This window comes from Populus euphratica, unplaced genomic scaffold, assembly GCF_000495115.2.
Source record: "Populus euphratica unplaced genomic scaffold, PopEup_1.0 scaffold64.1, whole genome shotgun sequence".
NCBI lineage: Eukaryota > Viridiplantae > Streptophyta > Magnoliopsida > Malpighiales > Salicaceae > Populus > Populus euphratica.
The window spans coordinates 702,312-726,419 of NW_011499923.1; the positions used below are offsets into that span (position 1 = coordinate 702,312).

The 24,108-nt window shown below is 33.2% G+C and overlaps 1 pseudogene; it reads right to left on the reverse strand.

The window, feature by feature from the left end:
- Positions 1-16,864: 16,864 nt before the first annotated feature.
- LOC105135386 (phosphoribosylaminoimidazole carboxylase, chloroplastic-like) lies at positions 16,865-23,215 on the reverse strand (annotated as a pseudogene).
- Positions 23,216-24,108: the final 893 nt, after the last annotated feature.

Here is a 24,108-nt window from a genome sequence, read left to right on the forward strand (position 1 = left end):
TTGATAGAATTATTTTTTATATTGATATAAGATATATATTTTATTAGTAATTGCTTTATCAATAAAATTATTAATAGGAATGTTTTGTTGGTGAATATTTTATCAAAATTTATTGGTAATAAAAAAATATTATTATTAATGGAACAAACGTGTAAAAAAATTATTTGTTTTATTATATTTGTATATCCCTAAAAAAATATCATCGGTAATTATTTAAAAATATTTTTAAAAATTTATTTTATAAGATTATAAAATAATTAAATTAACATAAATTAACACTCTATAATATACACTCAAAATGCTTGGAAAAAAAATCAACTCAAATAAATTTGAAAAAAAATAAATTAAATGAAAAATTAAATTCAACTAAAAAACTTTATATTAAAAAATAAAATTGTGATTGCTAAAAATTTAAAATTTTTATAAATAAATCAATTAAAAATTCATCTCATATTAAAAAAAAATCTTATAACAACATTTATATAATTATTAAAAAAATAAAAAAATATAGTAAAAAAATAATGAAATTAACTCCCTCCATGTGCATAGCTACATAAGTTTTCTAGTTGTGTTTTTTTTTTAAAAAATAAACATTAACATCACTACAAAATAATAAAAATACTGATTTAGTACATAAATTGGTGACCACTTCAACTTTTTGTTTCAAAACAGTAAATTAAGAGTTTTTATGCACATAACTCAGTAACAAAAAGTAAATTAAATTTAACCGAGTCACTGTAACTTGAATTAATGGGAGAGAAAAATGAGTAGTTGCTATCCTAAGTTTGTTTTCTTGTTTGACCAGATTGACAGTGAATTTATTGTCTCAAATTATTAATTGTTCATAGGTTTTATAGGTTTCAGAGGTTCTGGCTAGCTAGCTACTAGGGCAATCCTTGTGTTCATGTTCCACAGGACCACATCCAGCAAACAAAAGATCTTAGAATATCAGGTGGGCGTCTGCGTTTGTGAGAGTGATTTTTTTAAAAAGTGTTTTTCAATGTATTAAAAAAATAATTTTCAATGAAAATATTTAAACTTTTATAAAACGTGATTTGAAACATAATTTCAATGGATGAATGATAGGGAGAGAGAAAGAGTTACACTGACATTACAATTACTGTTTACCTTTACTTTTTATAACTGTGATCATGTGATCATAAGTGAAAAGAGTATCAATGATTATTAATTAAAAATATTTTATTTTATCTTGATAAAAATAAAATATTTATTGATAAATTAATGATATAAAATAGGTTTTATAAGTCTCAAATAACATTTAAAACAAATAAAAAAAGAGGATTGCACTTAAAGAAAATTATTATATAGCTATTTTATATTTTTTTATTAATATAGATTTTTGAATCAGTTTACATATTTCTCGATTAATTTTATAAACCATGAAATTAATAATTATATAAATCTTTAACGGTTCTAAAATTTATAGAATTTAAATTGATAAGTTTTAAGAAGTAAATCTAAAACTTGATTAGTTAAACTATACCATTTAAAATTAAATATAAGTACATTCCTTCACTTTGTTAAGCATTATTATCTATTAAATCAGTTTTAAATTATCTATATATCTATATCTATGACATGAACTTTTACTTAAAAATTTATAGGATAAAAAAAAAAATCAAAATCTAAAAGAAAGATCCTGAAAAACAAAAAACATCATATCTAAATCATTAATCTAGGATTACTCAAAGAAAATTCTTGATGAAAAGAAAAGGAAAAAATACTATGATCGAAGGTGCCACCACAAGATTTAATAATTTTATTGATAGAATTTTTCCGTCAATAATTCTATTTATAATTGACATGATAAATAGTATTAACAATTTACTAATAAATTTATCGACGGATTTTACCGATGGAATAAATTTCATTGGTAATTCTGTTGGTAAATCATTAATTTTTTTCCACTGTAATGTTCTTGGTATATACAGACATAAATATTTTTTTGATAAGATTTCTCAAAAATTTATCGCTAAAAATATTCCCTCAACATTTTCGTTTATATTTATCGATTTTCTGGTAATGGTGATAGCTAGGAGAAATCTAAAAAAACTCTTAGAAAACTAAAGAGAAAATAGAAATAAAAGAATAGTATTAGCAAAAACTATATAATGTTTTACCATTTACATTTACATAAGAATATATTAAATTTGCATGTTGTTATCCCATGATGTTGCATATAATATTATTCATGAAGTATTGAGAGGGATACATGATAAAAGTCACGACAGTCATTTAACCAATAATAAATACATAATTCAAAACATGGTTTTTAAATATAAATGAGAAGTTGTATAATTATGCTAACCATTAGTGATGTTTAAGATTGTTCTTTTATATTTTTTAAATCAAGTTTAATATTGTAAATATTTTAAATAGGACTTGATAAAAATAAGATTACTCTGATTTTAAATTATTCATATTAATTTATTAGAATGTGTCTTTGTGAGTTGCTATATACATTTTAAAATTTCAAAAGTGCTGGATAAGTGAAAAAAGGAGTTTTTACATAATTCAACTAAATCAAAAGATGTTATTAAACACAAGTATATAAAATATCAACAGGATATCAAAAATAATTTTGAAAAATAAAATATTATTATTTTAACATATTTTTTATTTTAAATTATTTTAAAAATATTTATTACTATATTTTCAAAGACACCCAAGTATCCATTACCATTCCTAAACATAAATCATTCGCCTCATCATTCTCAAAAACCTTTAAACACGAAAGCAAATCTCTATCATTGCCCTTATTTATACTATCATAATTAAACTTTACAGACATGAGATTCCCCACTAATACATGAAACTCAATAATAATAATAGTAGCACTAAAAAAAAAAAAACCCAATTTCATCCTTAAATTTCATTTTTTTGATTCTAAGAATTTAAAACAAAAATCTTCGAATCTGAACTATTGATTAATTGTATCTGTGACCCTTGATAAGGTTTTTTTTTCTTTTTTCCTCTCAAATCACTCGAATTAAACCTCTTTACTATGCTAAAGAAAAAAGAATTAGATCTTCCCAAATGATTACAGTATATGAGGGGCGACAGGCAATTGAATGATTCGACTTCTGGGCACACATTAAAATCATTTAGACTTGAAAATGAAATGTTGGGAAACGCATGCATGGGACCCAAATGTTCACATGCCCTCATGCTAGTGTAGTCCAGTCCATTTCTTACTGGCCTTAACAGGTCCCTCCCTACCATAATCAAAGGTCAACGTGACCCCAAACCTGTCCTCCAGCAGTAGCCGGCCACCACCCCTCAGGAATCTTCTAACTGTTTACGAGCTCCCTTGCTATGCATACCATGGTACTGGTTTCTAGCAGCAGCATCGGCAACAGCAACTGCAACAGCAACAGCGTCGCCTTCCTTTTCATGTGAAGGGGGGTGTCAACCTTTCCAGGAGGATTCCTTTGGTAGTGGGAGACCGGCAATACTAACAAAATATCGGGTCGGTCAAATTAATACACAGTGGAAAGGAGGGTGATGTAAAGGTAGGTAATGCTCCCAGCTCTCCGAACATGATGGGTGGTTAGGGTGTCTCGTTGATTTGTGTACTCAAATTCCAATCCTATCATTTCTTTTCGTAGCAGAGGCTGAGTTACACCTATGTCTGTCTATCTGTGTAAGATGCTGCTGCATGTCCCACATGACACTTCCCTCCACGCGCTTCCTCTCACGACTTTAGCCACTTGTTGTATCCCTTTGTTTCTTTCTTTGCCTCTTGATTTGATGTTTGAAGTACTTTAAACCCTTGTTTTTTAGGTTAAAAAGTCCACCACTGATATTTTGTATACAATAGTTTATAAATAAGTTAATCAATGTGAAATAAAATGCTTTACGATGAGTCCATCTTTAAAGCTAATTCGTCTGCTAAACAGTATTTTCAATTCACAAAGTTTTGTTAAAACTCCTACGAGTTCTGTTATGGGTTTTTGAGGATTAAAATGGCGGGACCTGGTGCTGCTTATAGCGGTGGAGATGGTGGTGTGACTGAGTATGTGTTTGATGTTGGTGGAAGAAGAGTAATTGCTGTAACACCACCTTTTTTTTTTTTCCCGTCGTGTTTTGAAAGTGTAAAGTGCTACAAATATAATTTATTACATTTTTAAAATATGATGTTTCTTGTTGCTCTTTTTAATAATGATACTTAATAAACATGGTATTTTTAAAGTGTGATAATATTAACTATATTATTTTATAATTTTTTTTTAAAATGCTATTATAACAAATTTGTATATTTATTATGCTAATTTTTTTTTAAAAAAACTAAACATTTGCCATGTATTCAAACCTGGAACTCGAGAAGGAATAATAACCCAGGCTTATATTTTTTGTGTTCCTGTCACTCGTCAGCATTTATCAATTGGCTCTACAATTTAAATAGGCAAAAAGAAGGGTGGTTCCACTGTGAGGGGGGATTGAAGTGTTGGAAATTCCGACCGATTATGTACTAATATTTGCTTATAGGAGGGCCAAGTACATTAACACAATATTTATGTGGTTCGGCAAAACCGCCTACATCCACGGGAGAGAGTCTATATTATTAGAGATTAGATAAAGAATACAAAACAAATACATGGAGGAGAAAGATCACTTCTCTCTACTCTACTCCCAGCTCTCTTTGCTGCACTTGCAGCTGCTGCTATTGCAGCTCTCTCTTTCTCTATACTCTCTTCACATGCTCACAATCCTCTTCTCATTTTGCTCTCTAAAATCATGCCTCTTTTATAGGCATCCTTGGCAGCTCTTCTTACTTTGTTGTCAATATTGGTGGCCACCAACTCTTGCTCATTCAACAATGGTGGCTACCAATAGTCAATGGTTGGTGCCTTCCATTTGTTGCACATGAAGTGGTAACCAACCTAACAATCACCCCATTTGCCATTCATGTGGGGCAACTGTCCTCTTGCTTCTTCAACATAAGCTTGCATCTTGCAGCTCTTCTAAGCTTTCCATTCTAAGAGCGTTTGTGGCCAAGTTTATAGGTACTTGCTAAACCTTTCAATCATCAGAGTAACCAAATCACACATTTTCTCACACAAAAGAATCACTATAACCAGATGATCTGCCACATCACATCTGAATAGTTTAACGCTTTTCTTTGGAACAACGTTTCCCTTCTAGCGTATCAACCATGCTCGGTCCGGAATGATTCATCAAGCCTCACATTAAGGCTTATAACACCCCCTCAAACGGATATTTCAAGTGCGACAGTCATTATCTGAGTATCTTAATATGGTCGCAAGCTCACCACTCTTCCAAGAGTCTACTCATCCAGGAGTTGCGCCTGCCCTCTGTTCCACCCTAGGAACCACGCCTTACTTCTCCGTGAGTCTCTCGCTCTTAGTCTCAAGAGTCCAGGTAGCTTTCCACCTTTAACCATGGGGGCAGCCCATTAAAGGTTGATCCATATATGTCTTGATACTCTGAGTACTACAATGCCTTCACCGAGCTCACCACCTTGACAAGAGTCAACTTGTTCCCGGAACCTACGCATGCCCTCTGCTCCTTCATAGCAGCCGCGTCTTAATGCTCCACAAGTCATCCACTTATTATCCAAGGCAAATGTCTTCTAGCTCATTGATCTTTAGCATGGGGGAAATATCCATGAAAGTCAATCTTGCATTTGTCTTCATACTCATCATAGCCACTTCATTGGCTATCCATACATGCATCTGTCCACTCATACCTAGCCATCACATTGGCTCTGGGGCATTTTGAACTGGGCTCCTTCCACGACCCTCACACCTTCTCCTAAGGTGTCTCCGCTCGTCGTCATGCGGCGGTCTGATCATGGGCTCATCTCATAGCCCTCACACCTTCTCTTTAAGGTGTCTTTGCCTTTTATAAGCGGTCGCATCCTCCTTCAGCTGAGATGCTTCAAAGTGGCTCCATAAATTCTTTGCCACTGATTACATAGAAACAGAAAGTTGCAGTATACTCCTCGCAATCCTCCACCTCGATTTCTATGTTTGGAGCTCCTATGCCTTTCTGCTTGATAACTCCACCTACACCAACTCTCTTTGGTGTCTTCACCTTTTATCATAGACAGTCGCCTTTTATCACAGATGTTTGCAACCCCTCAATTAGGTGCATCTGCAACAACTCATCTTTCCATCCTTGCATGCATTGAAAAGGTCCTCGCTTGTTACCTTTATCAAGAGCACAAGAGACTTCCTGTTGTACAACCTTCACACAGTCTCTGCTCTGAGCTTCATCTGGGAACTCTTCTTCTCCTTGCACTTGTTGTCTCATTATAGTACCTCGTTGGATCCTTTGAGTACCCCTGCACAATCTTTGTGTGTCCTCGTGCATTTTTTATTCTCCAGATTTCTCCCTATTCCTTGCTTATGTTTGACAGCAACTCATCCTGTCACAACACCTATCCAAGTCAAAATAGGGTGCCAATCTTTATTCCTTTGTTGTATTTATCTTCCATTATCAGGGTCTTCATCATTTCTCCCCTGAGAAATTAGAGACACCGAATCTAACTTCCTTGGAGAAATCACCACTCCATCAGATCCTTGATCATACGGAACCCAACTGTTCCTTTGAGCTGTCATCCTGGTAGTCTTCAACAGTTTCATAACAAACTGTCACATATACGAAAATAGTACGGTATGGATAATCCTTCCACTAAGCAAGTTCTTAGGAAAGATTGGAGGGGTCACAACAGTCCCGCTTAAAATCAATCTCCTAGCCAGAACTTCTAAGACCATATCTATCCATTGTACTGTCTTTTCGTATATACAACCATTTGTTAGCTTTGTCGCGGCTTTCCTTTACAAGTGATCTGGGGTATCTTGGTTTTATACCTGATTTCTCAACATCTGGCGAGACTACCGGTGCTCAGATTCGTCAAGATTGGTTTTCATCAAATTTCACTCTCCACCTCAAATTGTCCACATGGTCGGGTATCCAGAGTGTCCCAATTTTGCCTTCCCTCAAGGCAATTAAAATTCCCCACATAACAGTTCAACACATGTAATTGGGCAAACATGTGTGATTTCTTCTTCTTCATCTCCATCGACCATCATGATGACCATCAGATGCCTCCTGATCGGGCAATCTCTCTTTAATAATTCACCACCGCCATTTCTGATCTCAATCTCAATGATCGGACCATACCATTGCATCCAGAACGATTAAATTAGCTGGAAACAAGTCTGAAATCGTCCAAATCGCACTTCAGACGGCTAAGATTTGATCAAAACAATTTTGACCTGATAAACGGCCCAGATTCAATCTCAGAACCAGTTGTACGTAGACTCCGCCACACAGAATGTTGTCCCTCGGCTCGCGACTCAGCTCGGCTCCAACTCAGCTTGGTTTGACTTGGCTCGGCTCACTCTCGGCTCGCGGGGTGACGTGGTAGCGGGTCCCACAATGCTGACGTGGATGCTAACTGGTGCTGACATGTCATGCCACCTGTTCATGCTGACGAAACTGTGACGCCATGATGACATCATCATTATCTGGATCTCGCGTGTGGGTCAGATCTTCTGGTATTCGGGTCGAGTCAGCCCATCCGGGCGAAGAAGACGCGTGTGACACGTGGCGCGTGTCTGTGCGCGTGTCCAGTCACCCCGCCGGCGCGTGCGGCGGTTTCCGACGTCCGATTTTGACGCGGTTTTCACCAGTGGCTTTGTCTCTTCCTCCTCTATACAGTGGTATGGTCAAAACATAATTTTGACAACTTTCATTTTTGAGCAAAATCAAACACCACTTTGAACCATGTGCTCTGATACCAATTATTGGGAATTCCAACCGGTGATATACTAATATTTGCTCATAGGAGGGCCAAGCACACTAACACAATATTTACGTGGTTCGGCAAAACCGCCTACATCCACGAGAGAGAGTCTATATTATTAGAGATTAGAGAAAGAATACAAAATAAATACATGGAGGAGAAAGATCACTTCTCTCTACTCTACTCTCAGCTCTCTTTGCTGCACTTGCAGCTGCTGCAATGGCAGCAAGGCTGCTGCCATTGCAGCTCTCTCTTTCTCTATACTCTCTTCACATGCTCACAATCCTCTTCTCAATTTGCTCTCTAAAATCATGCCTCTTTTATAGGCATCCTCGGCAGCTCTTCTTACTTTGTTGTCAATATTGGTGGCTACCAACTCTTGCTCATTCAACAATGGTGACTGCCAATAGTCAATGATTAGTGCCTTCCATTTGTTGCACATGAAGTGACAACCAACCTAACATGAAGTTCATTGAAAAGAGTACCAGTATGGTGTGTATGCATCTGCCTAGGTTTTGCTGTCGGAAGAGTAAAAAAAAGTGACAGCTAAGAGGGAAAATATGGGTATTTTTTTTCTATTAACATCTCATCAAAATATTGACCAAATAATTTAGTTAATGAAAAGCATATAATATAGTTTGGTATATATTATAATGGAGAAATACGATATTTTAAGATGTTGTTAATGAAAAACATGATATTTCAATAAAATTATTAAAAAAGTATAAATTATAATTAAAAAAGAATTTTAAAAACAAGTCGAATCTTTAATTATCATATTATTAATATTGTTGATTAGAGTGAGTGATTTTTTTTTATGAGGAGTGAACAATTACAACAAAGAGGAAAAAAAAAATCAAAGATGCATTTAAATCTTGATTTGTACATCACTAATACTATAAAAAAATATTCATCAAATAAATATAATAACATCAAAAAAATAATGAGAGTTGCCTATATGCATTGGGCAACTCACATGCATTTAAGCAAAGAGTTGTATCGATTATTATTAATGATTTTTATATATATATATATATATTTTTTTTTTTGAATTCATTTTATTAAATTTTTTTTAATAATACAAGTAATGTTATAATTGAAGTTTTATCGCGGAGTTTTAAGCCAAAAACATGCGACTTCGAACACACACAATCTTACAGCTAAAAGATCCATGGCGAATTAATTTCTAGCCCACATCACCTGTGGATCGTACCCTCCATGTCCATGGCATAAGGTCTTGCCGCTGCCGCTGCTCATTTATTTTGCAGTTTGTTACTCCGTCAACGTTCATCTACAAAGACATCTGACATGAGCAATGCTCGTGGTATTATTGACATGCTCGTACACAAGTTTTCTCAGTTTATATTGTACGATTGAAATTTATTACTATGATCTAACTTTATAAATATTTCAGAAATAAAATACGTACTTGTTCCCTACCATCGCTAAGAGAATTGGATAGATTCCACGCTGTTGATTTTGGAAAAGATCTTCCCATTCCATTTATTTCTTATTCAAGATGGAACTTTTTTTAACCTAACTTCTGCACTATTTTTCATTAAGAAACGTACTCGTTATTTGTTTTTTAGTGTGTGTGTGTGTGAGAGAGAGAGAGAGAGCCAGAAAGAGAGCCAGAAAGAGGTAATGGAATCCATCATCATTCAATGAACTCTAGTTCTTTCCCTTTACAGTATTATACATTTAGAATAAAATGTAGATATGATTTAAAACTGTTTTTATTTGGATTCGGTGAAACTTTATTTTTTAAAAAATATATTTTATGAGTTTAGATTAGTGAATAAAATCTCTATTATTCTACTTTTATAAAAAAAAATATACATCTTGACTTGAACTCAAAACTTGCTTTGTAGTTTTCAAACTCCTTATCATCACGTCACCCCGTACTCATATCCTTATATGATTTAAAAATTACAAGTTAAGTTAGTTAGTATAATTTATTAAAGAAAATAATAATATGATTTAAACATGCAATATATAGTTTTAGTTGATGCATAACTAATTAAAAAAAACTCCCAATCAAGTAAAATATATAAATTAAGAAAATTATTACTAATGTGTGTGTATATATATATATATATCATATATACTTAGAACTTATAAAACTAGTTTAAAAATACCTATACTTGTTAAAGAAAAAAGAAAAAAAAAGAAGAAAAGTTATCAACAAGTATAGTATTATTAGCCAGCAAATTAAGATGTGTTAATCCGTATTAAAAATTTTATTAACCATTAAATTAAATTTTTTTCACAGTACATTTATATTATTAAATTGCAGTCAATCTTCAACTTCTATAGTATTTATCAGCCAATATCATTATTAAATCCAATCCAACATATTAATCTTCAAACCTCTTGATTTTTTAATTAACACTAGTTTAAATTAAATTATGTGTAAAAATTGTTTTGACATGATATACTTAAAGATAACTTTAAAAAATATAGTTTGATTTTTTTAAATAATTCAAGATGTTATTTTTTAATAATAAAATGTTAAGATATTAAATTGACCTGAGATGTAGACTTAATTTATCAAATTTAGGATTTAGGTGATAAGCTCTATTAAATTTAATATTTTTATTTTAAAATATTTTTATTTAATCATACGATAACAAAAAATAACACTAGTAAAATTAAGTATAAATCAAATATTTGAATTTTTATTTGAAATTATGATAACTTTATAGAAAATAAAATTAAAATAATTTATGAAAGCAAATCTATAATAAAGTAAATATTAAAAAGTAAAATTAAAAAATTAATGATAAAATTAAAAGAAAAAAAAGAATAAAAAAGAACACCTCTTCACTGTTGATATAAATAATAATTGAGGTAAGTTGTCACCCAACACTTCTTTGTAGAATTATTTTTCTTTTTCCCCCTTTATTTTGTCCTTTCCACCCGCAATAATCACAGGTCTAGTGTTTTTTACTACTAGACTTTATTTTATTTTATTTTAAATATCTATCCCCTTTATCTTATATTTTTTTTTATTTTAAGATTCTTGTTTGATAGTTTTTTATGTCATTTCATAAGTTTTTGTATTATAATGAAAGTTTCACCTTTTAATACATAAATAAATATTATTAAATAAAAATATAAAGATTAAAAAATTATTGATAAATTATCAAAAAAAGAGCGTGTCAATTATCTATCTACTTGTAAAATACATTATTATATTTTAGATCTGAACCTATATTTTATTTTCTAAATAAAATTTTTAATGTATGATTTTTAGAGACAATAATTCTCTAAAAAGAGAGTGTAAGTTAATTTTATTTTCTATAATGCAAAACAATAATTCTCTGCCACCCAAATAGAAGGAATTCCTTCCTTTTAATACGTGGCAATCAATTTAACCATTCACGTGTCGACAATATTTAGAATACTTGAAAACCTGAGCCACTCATCTACAGTAAGAATATAATTTTTGTTATAGAAAATAAATTACAAGATAAAATAAAATAAACTATTTTAATTAACTAAAATTTAAAATAAAAAGCAATTAATGCTTCCACTCATGGTATTTTATAGAGACTGCCATGTAATAGTTGGAAAGGAACTCCTATCATCAAGGCAGTATAAGATCATTGTTTTTTTTTTTTTTCAATATATATAACTCTATTTTATATTTATTAATTTAAATCTTAAATGTAAAAGTATTTCTTACTGATAGTTTAATGAAATTTCTATCTTCGATTAAAAAAAAAAAAGCTAGTTAATGGCAGTGCTCTTGAGCCCATTGAAAGCCCAAGATGCTGTCTGTGGTCAAAGAACATCGAGCTCAATGGATCTTACTCCACCACAAGTTAGAGCGTTCGTTCAGATTAACAGACCATAATTCCTCAACTGCTATCGCAACCATTTCCGCCGCCATTACCCCATCACCACCCCAACAACCGGCGCTATTACTACCATCACCATCACCATCACCATCATTCCACCATTTCTACTACCTCAACAGCCATGATCTCATGAAATCGTCCTCATGGACCAATCTATGATCTCTCATGGGCTGCAAAGGAGACAAGCCCACCCTTTTGCTTATTGTATTGCCTGTGCTTGCTTGCTATACCATCAATCACAAGGGACTTGGATGGCGGTGTATAGATTATCTTTCATCTTTCATGGGTTGACTTGGAGAGATGACGTACCATGTCAGCTTATACATTATAATACCTTCAAAATGCGACTTTTCTCTCGGATTGATCTATTCGTTTCTTGGACCAAAAATTTCAGACATAGGATTACTTTCAACATAAAACTGTTTTTTTAATGTATATGTATCTCATAACAGCTTGCATGTACTAAACAGAACAGAAAGAATTAAATTGAAGAACATATAGAAAACATACCTATTGACCCATCTACTTTACCTACTCCATCGTGATTATCAACAAAAAAAAAAAAAACCTTGTTCCCTTTCTCTTGTCCTGTTATTTGATTGCTACCTAATCATGTCCGGACGGAAACTATCTTCCCTGAGCTAGAAAAACACTACAGTTGAATTTCTTACAGAGAGAACACTCATGAACAACAGCATCGCAGGGCACCGTGTCTTTAATCAATAGCCATCACTGGGCAGTTTTAGTATTCTTGTTTGGAGTGATTCCCTTCAGTGCTAGATCTTTCACCCTCTTCAAGTTTTATTTTTAATCGAATTATTAATACGAGAACATCTTATTTAATTAAACATAATATACCGAAGATCATGGTAGCATATAAATAATGCCAAACAACAAATTAATTAAAAATCAAAGATAAATCATTTTCATATTCTACTCAAGAAAGCTGAACGTGAATAAAACCGGGTCAAATTGATAATACATATACCTCATACGTGAATAAACCCAGTTTTTGTAACATTGACTCTATCCTCGTAGGGTATTCTCCCTCGCATACGCCCTCGCTCGTCCTTGGGCTGTGGCTACTCGCAACCCAAAATAATAATGATAATGAAAAACATTAGACTTCTTTTTTTATATATAGCTTTGACCAAGTTTTGCATGGTCAAAATCTGAAAGAAAGAAGCTGGGGATGCCTTTGTTTTGAGGTCATTGATACCTGTATTAATTTGCGTGTGTGTGTGTGTGTGTATATATATTATGATAAGAATATCTTAGAGTTAATTTATATGTCATTAGGAACCAAGTTTTTTTGATGATCTTAAAGGACGTATAGCATGACTAATTAAATTAACACTAGCTTGAGCTTCTGGTGATAATTTATTATTTAGCTTTAATTAATGGTGTTCCAAGTCCACACATCGTCATCTCTGAGTTTCAATTCCACTTTTTCTTTATAAAAGCCGGAATTTCTTTTTCATAATTTGTTTTCAGATCAATTCTAGTCAAAACCCTCCTCCTCGCAAAGGTTTTTGTGCATTTTGGAACACACCGATATTATATTTAAGGTCAAACGACGCTCGAACTTGCTAAATACTTAGCTTTTTTTCTCTTTTTAATAATTTGTTTCGTTGAAGATACCAACTGTGTGTATCAATCATGTTTAAAAGTGAAAAAAGTTGTCTTCATCACTGCTCAATGCTCATGAATCTTCTTTTGGTTGTCTGTGCTCATGATTAATCTTTGATCCATCTTGAAATATATGTTTGACTGGCTTCGTTAATTATAATTCAAACAGATTAAAGTAAGAGTAAAGTATATTGAATCTCGTAGTAAAATAATTGATAGGAAAAATTCATGTTTAAGCTGCATGAGAGTGAATTAAATTTTTGCTTTGGAATGTTTTATAATACTTTTTTTATTTTTAAAAATCTATTTTTGATATAATATAATAAAAAACATAAAAAAATAATTTAAAATAAAATAAAATTTTATTTTTCTTAGAAAAACAATGCAATCACGTAAACAAACAAGGGTAATGAAGTGGGATTTGAATGATGTAATTAAACTAATTATATATCTTCTTTTTTCCAAAACTCTCTGAACAATTACAACAAGACGTACAGCATAATATATAGTCTAAAAGAATCAAGTTAAATATTCATTGAAGTAAAATGAATAAACATCAAATATCATTTGTTTCCAAACCACCATCTTGTTATTCAAGTGTGGTTGCTCCAAAAAAAAAAAGTAAAAAAAAAAAGAAAGAAAGTATGAAGTTAAAGCTGACCATCTCCATCCTTTGTTTATTTCGGCTATTCACAACTTGGAAAAAACCTGCATGTATAATTAATTCAATCCCTAAGACCGATATTCAAGAGCTTGAATCTTGTCTATGAGTTCCACTGGTGGTAGAAGCTGCGGCGCCGAAGTTCATGATGGCGTCAGGAAAGGCAGGTGGTGCAAGAGCAACAGTATGGCCAGCAAAATTCATTTCACCCAAGGAGCATTTGCCACTACCACGGCCAGGAATATGGGTGCATCGAGACCCGGTAGATGGTGGAACCGGACCCCTTTGTAGAGACTGGATATTTCCAACAATCTTCTCCGACCACCGATCTCCTTCCAATGGCCTTGCTGCCAATACTTGCTGAGAACATGATCCAAGGACAATGGTAACAAAAATCATTACCGTTAAGCACTGATATCTTCTTTGGGAACCCATTTGTGATACCAGAGAAGACAGACTCAAAACTAAAACAACAAAAACGTTATGGTATGTGTAAAGAGCTAGCTAGCTAGTTAGCAAGACGGGTGTTCTTGAGGACGAAGAAGGCTAGGTAGGTAAGTTGCGGTGTGTGCCAATGGAGGAGGAGGGGGGGTTTATATTTTAAGGCATGGTGTGGTGGTGTTGCTTCGCAGTACATGTCATGTGTTGACTTATGGCCGCGGATTTGAAGTTTGAATGGAGAGGGAGTAAAAATCAAAGACACGGACCTTGAAAAACAAACAAGTCCTTATACTTTTATATAAATCAAAGGTTGAAGGAGTCCTCCATGAGATTCTGGGAGTGGGGGGCAAGATGGCCTGTTGTTGTTTGGGCTTCGTTTTGGGAACATTTTGCTGTTGGTCAATTGCCGTTTTGGGTCCATACTCGTGTTTTTCATTGTTCTACTTTCTTCCTGTGTGCATATCATTTAACTAATTTATAATATATATATATATATATATATATTCCTTTTGAATTTCCAATATTTTTCTATAGTTATTTACCAATAAATAAAATTTATTATATATTAAATATACATGTTTGATTTTATTTAGTTTGTTTAATCTTTGAACCATGTAATATATTTTATTGTGATTAATCTAGGTTGTTTCATTCTTTATCCATATTATATATTCTATAATTGCACCAAATTAAAAATCAGGGTAGCATTGGATTGTCTTTCAAAACATAATAATTAATAGTCTAAATGTATAACTCTTGAAAATAATAATTACTAAATGATTTTCGCTTAACGTTCTGCTATTATGAACCTCTTTTTATTTTTAAATATTTATTTTTAAGGACTTGTGATATCATTATATATTAATCAATAGTATATACAAGAAAAAATATATATTTTTTCATTTCAGTTTACATAAATTGGTACTAGAATAATATCTACCCATCAAATCAATAAAAAGAAAAGAAAAGAAAAATTAACTGCGTGTATAACATAACAACTTGCTTGTTTAACTAGTAAAATCTTAGTTGCACTGACTGTTGTATATTTTTTTAAAAAAAAAATTAAAATACCGACATTATTAATGTTAAATGGACCGACATAAACTCATTATATTTTTTAATGATAAAAAAGTGGTCTAATCCTGGTAGCAAATCTTTATTATTTTTTTTGTTTTGAGAAATTACATGTGGTGTAATTTGTTAGTAAATAAATTAATCTATATAGTAGTTATAATTAATGCATCATGCAAATGTTTTTTGCACAAAAAAATGGTATATTAATATGATCTAGCCGTAAAATCAATAGAGAAAGGAAATAATAATAATAATAATAATAAAAACACTTTTTCATGAACTAGCTTAATTAATATGTAAGATTATTTGACGCACTTCATATTGAGTGCCTTATTATATTTCTCTTCCATATTTGGGGTCAAATCCTGGGTGGTCAATTGACTTTTTCATGAAATAAAAAGAATTATGGCCAATATGTAGATTTTTCTGCTTCGTTCTAATGGGTGACCAGCCATTCACACCACAAACCCCCTCTCATGAAATCTGCTTCAAATGTGAATGCAATTGGATTTTGATTTCGACCCTCTGCCATTGACGTGAAACATCTTACCCCAACAGAGACGGAGGAATTAAACAGGGTATTGACGGTCATGGCAGGCATTGGCATCTTTCTTGAGCAAGCCAAACTTGTTGCCGCGTACCTTTACAAGAGAGTTATGATGTTCGGTTCGTTCAGTATTATGGTCCAATTGTATTTATTATAAAATATAAAAAAATATTTTAATATATTTACAAGTAAGAAGCATTTAAAGCAACCTCAACCATACCATACTCTTACTGTGTAAAGAAAATGTTCATTCCATTGTTTGAAAAACTGCCTAATGCCATCACCTTGCCCCTCATTCTGCTTCTCTCATGCCCTTAAGTCATCAGTTTGCTGCGACAAATGGCTATTCCATTATTTGAAACCTGTCTAATGCCATCACCTTACTCCTTTTTCCGCTTCCCCTGGTCAGCGGTGAAGTACTGTGACGTGCACGGATCAACATGCAAGCTCAATTCGGGCCGCAATGGCTCGCCTGAGTTTTGATTCGATGACTTCTGACTTCAAACAAGTTTACTTGTAGCGGTCTTCCAAGGTGGCATGGAAATTAGCCCATCTACCAATACTCGTAATTGAATGGAGAACCTCTTGGATCTTGACAAAGTCAAAGGTTTGACACTGCCCCAGACAGGAAAGACAATTGTTAAAGAGTTTCAACTGCCCAGTTACTGTTAACGTGTTAAGCAGGGAATTTGGGATATCCATTTGCTTTCCTAGCAGGTTAGGGATCACTCGAGAATACTGAGGAACATGGTTGACATCACCTTGCTAAACATGCTTTACAGTGTAGGTTGTGAGACAAGTGAAGCCTCAATGGACAAACAGGAGAAGAGAGAAATGAACTGGTTCTCAGAACAAACAGAAAGAATTAACTTTAATTGATCAGGGAAAGAAAAGGTATCATACAATTATGGATAGAAGGCCATCTCTCTCTCTATCTGAAAACTATCTCCTTTCAAAGTAATCAGTTATGCAGGCGGCAGGTTTTTGGTATCTGCTACACTAACTCGTGATCCTTTTGCGGATACAAAATTGTTGTGTAGGGATAAGTTGAAGAAATTTCAATGGTAGGCATGGAACTCTAAAGATTGTGGTCCATCACACAGACGGGACAGAAAACAAAAATCACCAGACAAATTTTCCGGTGCTCAAGGATTCAAATAAGATTCCCAACCATCAGTTTGTAGTTTTTCTGCCTTCTTAAAGACACCGTCCCTTGTGTCTTCCTGATACTGGCTCATTCTGCAAATCAAAAAGGAAATGTTAGGGACACCTTCAATTGCTATACTGTCACACACACACACAAAAAAACAGAAGAGAAAGAGAGAACCTTGCCAAAAGGTCAGCATCACCGACACCCAACATCCTTACAGCTAGCAAACCTGCATTTGTGGCATTATTAATTGCCACAATTGCAACAGGGACTCCCCTTGGCATCTGGATAATAATAGAGTAACAAAGGCTTTAATGATGGAGAAATTAGGAAAAAAAAATAATGAGCAAATTAAAAAACAACGAAACAAACATTAAATACTAGTAATGGATTGTATCTGGGGATATTATTATTAGACACTGACTTCTTGCAACAAGGGTCAAACTGCAGATTCTGTGTTGGATGGCAAAATCATCCTTATAACTTCCTGATTTAAATGGGAACTTGGGGTTATGTTCTATACTTGTATAAACACGGTGTTAAAATCTGCTCTCATTCTTTTACCTGCATTATAGAGTAACTGAACCTAGGAAATATAAGTGATAATACCAAACCAAAGAATCTTGCATTTACAATTCCCACCAAAGTCCCAAACAACTATAGCTTCCTTTCAAAGTAGAATAGAAACCTCCCCTCCCCCTAAAAAAAAATGCATCTAAAGAAAGGAAATGGACATGTCTACTTTCCCATGCGCCCATTTTGGGAAATAAACTAGTATTAGAACTTAGAACGCTAGAATTGGAGGTCACTGGTACTTTTGGCATTGGGTATCATGAGAAATTTATATTATCTACGATAAAATAGTGTACCTGTACAATTGATAAGAGCGAATCCATTCCATCCAAAGCAGAAGCACGCACAGGGACACCAATAACAGGCAAGGGGGTTAGTGAAGCTACCATACCTGTAAAGTTAAACCGATGCTTCATTATGGACAGTGAGAAAGTTGACAAACATAATATTTTATAAAAAGCATAGCATATATGTAACTAGCCTGGCAAGTGAGCTGCGCCACCAGCACCGGCAATGATGATTTGAATGCCTCAGTCCTGAGCAGACAGGGCATAAGAGAACATCATTTCAGGAGTTTGATGTGCTGATGCTATTCTCACCTGCATGTTATATATTGTTAACCATGAATGTCTGGTATACATGGAACAAAAGAAACCAGTGCTGTCGCATTCCAGGAAAAAAATAAATAAATTTGAAATTAAACCTCATGAGGCACGCCAAACATATTCAAAATCCTCACAGCATCCTTCATAATAGGAAGATCTGAATCAGAGCCCATAACGATCCCAACACATGGCTCGACTACATTTTAACAAACAACAGGAAACACAATCAACCTAAACTGAAAGAACAGATATCTCATAAAGCATAATAGTAAGGTCTGATAATAATTAAAAGCCAGAAAAAATATGCAACTGATCATAATACTAAAACGGTAGAGCCTCCATAATGAACAACAAGAAAAGTCCACCACCCCTAGCACCTATCTCCAAGAAATTAAGAATTAACATGAATCCAAAAATTGAACTTGATTTAACAACAGAAGGGGCATTAATCTCCATTTTAACTTATGGACACATACATGATTCTAATGCAACTTGCAGAAATTTGGTCTGAGAGAAGGTGAAGAAAACCATACAGCTAGAACATGTCATCTAGCCACACAAATTGAGTACAGTGATCAGGTCATGCTAGGAAAACCTACCTGCAGTCTGAGTCTCAGAACCATCTTCCTTCAGCATTGGTTTTAACTGTGCTTCTACTATGCCCACAGAAGAGCCAAAAATAGTGATATGACCCATCTTTCGTTGCTTTCACATTTCTGCACAATTATTATGATAACGAAGAAGAAGAGAGAAGGAGAAAGAATGAAATTGGGTAATTTATAGAATTTATGAAAAAAAGCCATGGTTTCTCGTACCAATGAACAGCAGCCCCTTGCATGTTCAATGCCCTTTCAATCAGCTGATGAGCTCACTGACAACCAGGCTCACCCTAAAAGCATAAACATTGTCATTAGCCAATTAAATAACAACATAACATAGCAAAATTTTGACTACATTTTTAATGTAGATTTATGGGGGAGCTGCCTATTTTTCAACTAACAAAACAAAATGCCCACCCAAGCCTGAAGCACCCACCCATGCAATCAATGGGGAATCCTACAACTCTGGAATTGAATCAGAGTTCCATGAGCACCAGAAGTGAACAAAGATTTAGAAAAAAAATGATTATAAACTCAGAAGCTCATGTCACAGGCCAACTTTGAATGACTTCTATTGCAAACTCACCATTAGCTAGGAACTTTGAATAGCCTCTTCCAATTTTCAGTATGTTAAAAATATTTGATGCCCCCCAGTTCAAGAAATTGGTTGCACGTAATATTGATAATCCCCACCCAAGATCCAAAGTTAATATTCAAATCATGTCCTACCTTTTAGCTCTCCTCAGATTGGCCCTCAGATCTTACAAAATATTTGGCCAATGCTTTGTGTAAGTTGCATCATGCAACCGTTTTTGAAATCACCAAATACATAATAGCAGTATAGCAGTCCACACATCTTAACACACACGTAACCAAATTCTATCTGAGTGCATATGCTTAGTTGTGGGAGTGCATATGATAAAAGGACGTTCAGACATGTGACCCGGAAACAAAAGTCTCCACCAATGTTCAAATTATAGTTTTTAAAGATTAAACAAATGGAATGTGAAAAGAAAAATTGGAAATGGAGAAGAAAACAGCTCACCTCGTCTTCACCCAGTAGACTGTACATGATAGCAGCTGGAGTCTTCATTGATGGATCACCAAGTGGAAGACCCAGAACAGCTCTCAAATGCTGTTTGAATTGTGAGGTGTAGCAGGACTCAATTGTGTGATGACCACTATTATGAGGTCTTGGAGCTACTTCATTCAGTAAAATCTGTTCAAAAGGGAAAACACCAACAAGTTAGTCAAAGACATTAAGTTCCTGAGACCGAGAATAATGAAATGCTTTGCAAAGAAAATATAACAGTCTGAATTACAAGTACAACCTGACCATCCTTTGTCAAAAACAACTCCACTGCAAACACACCAGCACCTTCTAATGAGCTAACAGCTTTATGTGCAACATCAATGGCAAGTTTTCTGATCTTCCATGGTACATGAGCAGGAGCCTTAACCATGTGACAAATATTTTCTCTGCAAGACTCAATGTCTTCAATCAGATGTAAGCAGATGCAACGATAAGAATTGATAAACATTATCACATCAAAACTCAGCTGACAAACTCAAATATTGTTGCTACCAAATGCACTGGAAACCAAAAAATAGCTACAAGAAAGAACACGGAAATGTCATATCTGTATCATACTTGTGGATAGTTTCAACAACAGGGTAACAGGAGATGGAATTGTCTCTTCCTCTACCCACAATGACAGCTAGCTCCTTTACAAAGGGAGTCCCTTTCTCAACATATAAATCACGAGCAAATACTCCAAGAGCTGGAAAATATCATAAATATTACATAAAAAAAAGGAGTTGATCCACCACAACCTGTTTCTATATAGAAAATAAAAATAAGAGCCAAAAACTTGGCATGAAATGCAGCAAGGATGAGGAAATTAAAGTAGATCATTAGATATAATTGAAATGGCAAGAATAGATATATGAGGTTCAAGGAAAAATTTAGCAAAAAAAGCCCTTGATCATAAAATGATAAGAAGTCAACTGCCAACCACTGTTCAAAATCACCTAGACATTCAAAACGAAAGCCTATGACGATGAACATGATGAGAGGTAAGCAAGTGTGACAAAGAAAGGTTAGAGAAATAAAGGAGAGATTAAGCGGGTAGTCAGACAAGCTTATTTCCTACAGTATATTCAAGAAAACTATCAAAAGCTGTGAAAAGATGAGGATTAACAAGAGAGATTGTAAAGCATAATCATTCAAAAACATCAAGTCATGCTATTGAAAGCCTTTCCTGTCTGGGCAAAGAATGTAGAAGGTCTCAGCAGCTCTTTGCTAAAGTTGTTAAGGATTCGAGGGAAACAACTTCCTGTTGTTGCCTTGGATTAACATATATGAAATTATGAGCTCTAGACACCATGAATATAGCATAATCTAAACCATAACACTATCACACAGATTCCCGATTGTCAAGAGAAGGTAATTTTTCCATTTGATAGGTCCAAACTAGACGAGTTGGTTTTCACATTCTTTCCAAGAATTTGATGATGTCATCAAATAATTTCCAACGCCCTGGAAGGGGCCAGTTTCATTTTGTATGATTCTACACCCAAAACCCCATAAACCCAGCTTAAAGGTCTCCACAAGCCAAATAGCAATTATGCTTTACCTGTGTCTAATCCAGACAAAAAGAACAAGAGATGAAAATAGCTTTTATTAGTATGATATATATTCTCTAGCCACAACATTTGGATCCTTAACATTTAGAATGACAATTAAGAAATGGTGGATACTAAACTGCTGTTAATCAATAGCATACAGGAATACAAGTGTAGAATTTCTCAAGCCTAAATAGGATACCAATTTTTTTAGTAATTGAACTTTAGTAAAGAACATCCTACCATTTACTGCAGAAGTAAGCTCCACTTCATTCTTAGCAACTGTATTCCCACGCCCATCATAAGCTAGCCTTCTGCTCTTGAGCATTAGAGGATAGCCAAATAAGTCACCTGCCTTCCTGGCACCTTCTAGATTATCAATCTGTATCAGTCACACTTCAATACCAGTTAACTAGAACATATGAAGCTAATAATAGGTAATGAAAACTGTAGGTAGCATCCTCAAGGGAAATACTTATAAACAGCAACCAACCTGCATAAAATCAGGAAGGGGAATCCCATGCCGAGAAAAATGAACCTTCTGGAGATATTTATCCTGCAAGATTGAAAACAAGGATCCAGCATGAAATTTCATCATGAAGCCAAAATCGTTTTTGGTTTTGAAGTCAAATCAAAATTCCTTACAAAGTAGTACAAAGTAAGTCTAAATGCCAAAGTAGCATATGGTTTGCAAAATAGCATAACCAGTTAACTCTGAAAATTAAAAGGGGCATACTTGGATAATTCTAATTGTAGAAGCTTTTGGTTGGCAATCAACTCCTTGCTGCTCAAGCTTCTCCATCGTAGCGACATCAACATGTTCAATATCCACAGTCAACACTGCACATCTACAACACCACAATGACAAAATTAAATACAAAAGGACACAAAATCTCCAATACCCACAACTGAATTCCATCAATACCGAACCTTTTGGCGAATTCCTGAGCCGTTGCACTATCATTAAAGCTTCCAACCATATGATCATATGCAATCGAACTCGCTGGACAATTCACAAGTGGGTCCAAAACCATGACTTTAATAGCCATTTCTGAAGCTGCTTGGCAAAACATACGGCTCAATTGCCCACCTCCCAATACACCAACAATCACCTCGGACACTCCATGAACTGGCAAGTAATCTTTCCTAAATTCACCACATTAAACAATCTAATCACTCAGCTCCAACAAGATACTAACCAAGACAGGTATTTATTTTGATATTTATTTTCTATCAAAAAATCTATCAGGCACTATATAATAAAACCAAAAGGCAATGAAAACACAAACTTGAACAAGACATGCAAAAAATCCATCTGGGTACTGATAAAATGCAAAAAATAATAAATAAAAAATGGTGTACGGGCAGGAACCTGAAAGAAGTATCGTTAGTGTCAGTTGATGCTTGACAAGCTAAGACTGGACTTTGGTATTGTTTGAGAGACTGTTTTAGCGAAGAGGAAGAAGAGAAGGAGTTGGTGTGCTTGTCCATGAAAAATAATCTTGTTGAAGAGGAAGAACAAGGCTTGAAACAAAAATCAGATTTTGAAAACACTACAAGTCTTGGCACTGAGGTTGTCTGTTGCAGAAGCATCTTCCTTGTACCTGAGGCGGCTTTTGTGTTAGGGGTTTTGTCTCTACTGTAACTAGTACTTCATAGGTTTCTTTCTTTCGTTCCTTTTTTTTTTTTTAAGTATTTTTTTATTTAAAAATATATAAAGATAATATATTTTTTAAACTTATTTTTAATATAAACGCATTAAAAAAATATAAAATTGTAAAATAAAATAAAAAATTTAAATATTTTCAAAAAACATTTTAAAAAAATAAACACTTTTCATATAAAACTTGTGTTGTTATGAGCTTGAAACAATTAATTCAACATGAACTATATCCTTTTTAATATTTTGGAATATAATAACATATTAATAGGTATTATATTTAATTTTTAAATATAAATTAATTAATTATTAAATTAATAATAAATTAATTTTTTAATTTTATTTTATTAAAAATTATAGTTTATATTTGAATCAACATATTAAGAAATCTAATTGGTTACATAAATGAAAATCATTGGTTATAAATTAAAATGAAATGATTAATCAAATATGACTTAATTATAAATAAATTTTCACAATTAAGAACTATAATGTAATTTAAACATGGAATTACAATTCTAAATCTAGAAAAATTAATTAGAGACTTGATTAATTACATTTCTAAAACTATCCTAAAATAATATACTTAAATAATATATTATTTAAGGAAAAGAATTAATATTTTATTATTTATAAAATTTTTAAATTTTTTTATAAATAAAATATTATAACTCTTATTTCTTATGAGAAGTGATGTAAAGCTGAGAAATGTAAACATATCTAAAAACATAAAAGAAAAAAGTTAGTCCTCTACATTATAACAATTTCCTTTTTCTAAAATGATTTAAAATATTTTTTATTAATAGTTTATATAAATTATTGATAAATATTAAATATTTTAATAACTTATAGTTTATGACAATTTAGTTTTTAAGTAATCATGCAA